Source organism: Ipomoea nil, unplaced genomic scaffold, assembly GCF_001879475.1.
Source record: "Ipomoea nil cultivar Tokyo-kokei standard unplaced genomic scaffold, Asagao_1.1 scaffold1096, whole genome shotgun sequence".
Taxonomy (NCBI): Eukaryota; Viridiplantae; Streptophyta; class Magnoliopsida; order Solanales; family Convolvulaceae; genus Ipomoea; species Ipomoea nil.
Window position 1 is genome coordinate 292,682 of NW_017617524.1, and position 5,000 is coordinate 297,681.

Below are 5,000 nucleotides of genomic sequence, written 5' to 3' on the forward strand. Positions count from 1 at the left end.
CAAGTTTTATCCTGGGAAGCCTAGGCCACAACGCTCCTAGCATCTTTGGGAGGTGGCAAATAAGGTTTTAAGGAAAGAGTGCTCACTCGACTCTTGCAAAAACCCAACACCAAACACTAGCCACTTTTCTTCATCTTTTCTTCCCTTCTTTCCAGAAAATAATAGTCAATTTTATTTGATTATTATTTGTTTTCCTACCAACGGTACCAACAATTTATTCAAATTCAAGCATTGATAACATCAGAAAACGTAATCGGTGCAACTCAATTCTTCAATTATATTATATAATATTCGATTTTATAATTTATACAATTGTATATCGATATAAATATTTTTAAAATTTTATAACAAATTCATTCCGTGCAACGCACGGACGCAAATACTAGTAATTAAAAAGAGAAAATACATTATCAAAGACTAATAGAAGAGAACTAATAATGCATATATAGGGCACAAAAACACTAATCACAAAAGTTTCCATGAATATAAAAGTAGATAGATACACATATATACTTTGTACATATTGACATATACATATACATTAATACAAATATATAGAGATCGAGCGAGAGAGATGCTTTAATATTGGAGTTGTGCAGCATGGTGTTTGGTGATGGATGGGCAATTGGGCATGTAGATAGAAAGATGAATCCTGAGATCAGTGTGGTTGAACCATACAAAAATTTCTCCAGAATGGTCGCTGTGGCTTCCGGTTATTGGGCTCAGATATAAACTCCGACGACTCTGTTCTCCTCAACATCTCCCACATCACCTGAACATCCTCGTACCCACATGTTTGTATATCGTCGTGCAGCTTCAAAAGCCCTCCACCTACATACGCCACCCACCACACAAATCATTCTCACAATTTCATCATCAACCATATTTTAGCCTTTCCTCCTCTCCTTATCCTACTCTACCATCCTAATAATCAATAATATTATAGTCAGCCTGCTCGAGTTTAGCTCACTGATTCGGTAGACAATATTTCGAATAAGAGACCAAAGTTCGTATAGTGAAATTTATATTCAAAATGAACAGTTTCTGTCAGTTGAATCATAAGTTACCTTGCTTTATTTGACCCTTAGGTTTTGGAGATTCAAACTTTTAAAAAAATAATAATATTATACTCTGTTTTATGGATTACCGAATACGTATTTAGTAGATGAAATGTCATATTTAGCTTTTCCATTTTATGAAGGATTATTCAACGCTGTAATTTGTCTTGCTAAGAAATAAATTAGGAAAGAATGAAATAAATTAGGAAAGAATGCTAACTACGTCCAACCAAACACCCCATTAATTTCTGATTATAATTATGTGACCTAAAACAAAAAATTATTTTCTCTACTTAACAATATTTGAAGTGTAAAACTGCACTATATTTTGGTTTAGGAGATTTATTTAGAATCTCGATTACTTGCCAAGTTGAAATTCAATTCAATTATTATAATAATTATTTAAAAATCAGTTTATTTTTTATTTTATTATAAAGAAAGGGATACCCAATATACACAATATTTGCCTTAAGAGAGATTCAAACCTTTTACCTCCCACTTAAGGAAAACAAATGAGTACCAGTGGACCACAAACCACTTAACCACTTGATAAAAAATCGGTTTATTTACTATTTTGATCGATTCTTAACCACTCCGTCACACTATAAGTTCGGGATATCTAAACAATTTTTAAGGAAATATACTTGATAAGAATAACAAATCTTGTTTAACACTGTATTTAAATTGATTAACTGTCAAATCTAAACTTCTAAATTTGACGATTAAACTTTAAATATCTCAATTAGTTTTTTAAACAAAAATAGTGTTTTCTTTTCTTTTTTTCTTTTTTTTTTTTTTTTTTTTTTTTGGTTTAAGTGAAAATCATAGCCTTACCTAAATGTGTGGTCTGGGTGAAGCCCAACCCTACCAATCGTTATGCTATGAAACTGTGTCCACCTTGCAAGGTTGATAAAGTTTTATGTTCATAATTACTTAACTATATGTTCATAATTATAAAGTTATATATTCATAATATTCGAACTTCATATTCATAATTATTGAACTCTATATTCACAATTACAGAACTCTATGTTAAGAATTACTGAACTATATATTTATAATTATAAAGCTATATATTCATAATTTTTAAAGTTTGTATTCACAATTATTGAATCTCTATATTCATAATTACAAAACTATATGTTCATAATTATGTTCACAACTCTATGTTCATAATTATAAAACTATATGTTCATAATTTTTAAACTATATATTCATAATTGTGAACAGTTTTGGAATCGTATCCACCTTCACCTTGCAAGGTGGATACGGTTCCACAACATAATTTACCCCACCCTACTTAGCTGATAAAAGATAAATCAATCTAAATTGTCCGTAGTTAACCCGATCAAATCAATAAAACTTTAAAACTTTATAATTATCAAGTTAACTGTTCAATCAACTTGAGTGGACTTGTACAAATCAAAATAATTTGAACATGTTGAAAGATAACTTCAGGTTCAATGGAATCAAAAGTTCAAGCCCCCTTTATTCTACCATCCATCAGATAAGGCTCTGTTTGGGAGATGGAAATCATTTTACTTTCCCTAAAAATATGCTTTACTTAATTACTTGGACCAATCACCATATATATACGCCTTTTTCTGCCCCTCCCCCTCATATTACACTAGTAATTAACATATTTTTTTTTTTTAAACAGTAATTAACATATTAATCGTGATTATATTAAATATTTAATTACATTTATATTAAATATTTTATATTTATAATAATACTCAATTAAAAGTAAATATTGTTTTATTTTTTAATTTAATATTCAAGTTAAAGAATTGAACCCCCAAAAAACCAGTTAAAAAATACTACCCCGAGTAATTAGAATTTTAAATAAAATTACTCTTTTGCCCAAAAAATTTTTTTAAAAAAAATTTAAAAAATCCAGTGAGAAAAGGGGAGAGAGAGAGAGAGAAAAAAAAAAAAAAAAAAAAAAAAAAAAAAAAAAAAAAAAAAAAAAAAAAAACCTTGATTGCGAGCCTTAACGCGAGCTGAGACGGCGAACCAGACTCTTCTGACCGGAAAAACCAGCTTCCGCCACCAACGGCCCATCACTTTTATCCTCAGCAGCCTCTTCCGCCGCCACCGCCGCCTCCTACATACTCCTATTCTACTCAGTATCGCCTTCAACCTTAACCCGGCCAGACCTCCTCCTTCTTAATCCGATCTTCTCTCCGACGATTCAATTCTCCGACTCTCCGGCGGCGATTCACCTCGATCGCCGTTCTACGATTTCAATTCTGAGAATGCATGCGGCGCCAACACATCAGATCGGCAGATTATGTAACCAAAACCGAGAACGCGTACATCAATAGACTATTTGGGAGTATATTGCTCTCTGTGTTCTTCTTCTGGCGAGAGAGAGAGAGAGTATTTACTAGCTAGTACATTTACGTTATATTATATAATAGTGTATGATGAGAAAATAAGTTTGGACCGTTGGCTTATGCATTACACTTCTCTATTTAAAAAACATTGTATCCAATTCAATATCTTGTTTGTCAACGCAATCTAATTGCAACTTAAACGAAAAAACTTTATAAAGGAAATTTTATAATAACATAACGTTTTAAAAGTAGTACATATGTTATGTTTGGAAAACCTATATTGAAAGGATGTCAATTATTTAAAAAATACAATAAATGTGAATGAAGGTTGTCAGTTTTTTCCGTTAAGTTTTTTATTTTTATATATTATGCTATAAATTAAAGGTTGTACTTTATAAAATTTTGAACAAATATATATGCACATGTATCCATCATACATTTTCTTATCTTCTTCAGTAATAATAATATTTATAAGTTATAATTTGGAGTTATTTTATACAATATAAATATCAAATGCATAAAAATGTTTACATCATTATTATTATTATTATTATTATTATTATTATTATTATTATTATTATTTATAATAATTTAAATATCAAAAATCTTAATATAAAATAATAATATTGGGCACCTAATTTTTGCGCATCGCACATGAGAAAATACTAGGATAAATATGAAAAAAATTAAGAAACTACTAACTTATTTATAAATTCTTATTTTAAGCTACTAGCTTATTCTGAATATTATCAAAAGGGCTTATAACTTATTAGTAGCTTAAAATAAGCTATAAGCTTCTAAATAAGCTCTGTTAAACAAAGCCATAACATGATTCTCGAATTTGACATTATTTTAGAATTTTTTTTTCTTTTTGCATATGGTCTTTCTAATCAGATTTATGAGCTCTTACACATGAACAAGGTTACCTAGTGCATATTCTTGGGTAGTACTACAAGTTTCTCTCGTCACTTAAAATTAAAAATAAATACAGAAAAATACAACTTGTAAGGTACATGATACAACTTTGTAAGATATATAATTATACACCTTTGTAACTCATAATACTGTAAAATTTTAAATTATTTAAGTACTGTTATAAATGAATTTCATATTTGATGAAATTATATACTCTCATTTTAATATTACTATTAAAGTATGTATTGTAATAATTCAATTAGTCCGCTTAACCAAAAAAAAATAATAATAAAAACGATTAGATCATTAAATTTTATAAAAAGTATAATTAGAATCTTAAACTTGTAAAAAAATGTGTAATTAGTACTTTCAGCAAGTTACCATCTAGACATGCAATGTGGCTTTTTTAGATAATTGGATATTCAGTTGTCTATTTTTAGAATTGATACGATATAACAACAACAATAATATGTTTTGATATTTAAATTAAAAAAAAAAAAAAGAAAAAAAAAAAAGAAAAAAAAAGAGAGAGAGCTCGGATGCTATATTGCTATTTGCTAGTGATGACCTTGCTCCTTCACCATCATCCTCTTTCTAATTAAATTTAAAAAATAAAAATAAAAATTGGGCAAATAGATGTTCTTCCCCCATGCATATCTAAATTGCCTTTATTTGGATCAGACAAAGA

General features: G+C 28.9%; 1 long non-coding RNA gene across 1 annotated transcript; it reads right to left on the bottom strand.

Moving 5' to 3' along the window:
* Positions 1-421: 421 nt before the first annotated feature.
* LOC109183011 lies at positions 422-3,490 on the bottom strand. The gene is made up of 2 exons (XR_002054471.1): positions 3,038-3,490; positions 422-831 (listed from the first exon to the last, which is right to left on the bottom strand). It is a non-coding gene; the product is annotated as an uncharacterized LOC109183011 (long non-coding RNA).
* Between the last annotated feature and the right edge of the window lie 1,510 nt (positions 3,491-5,000).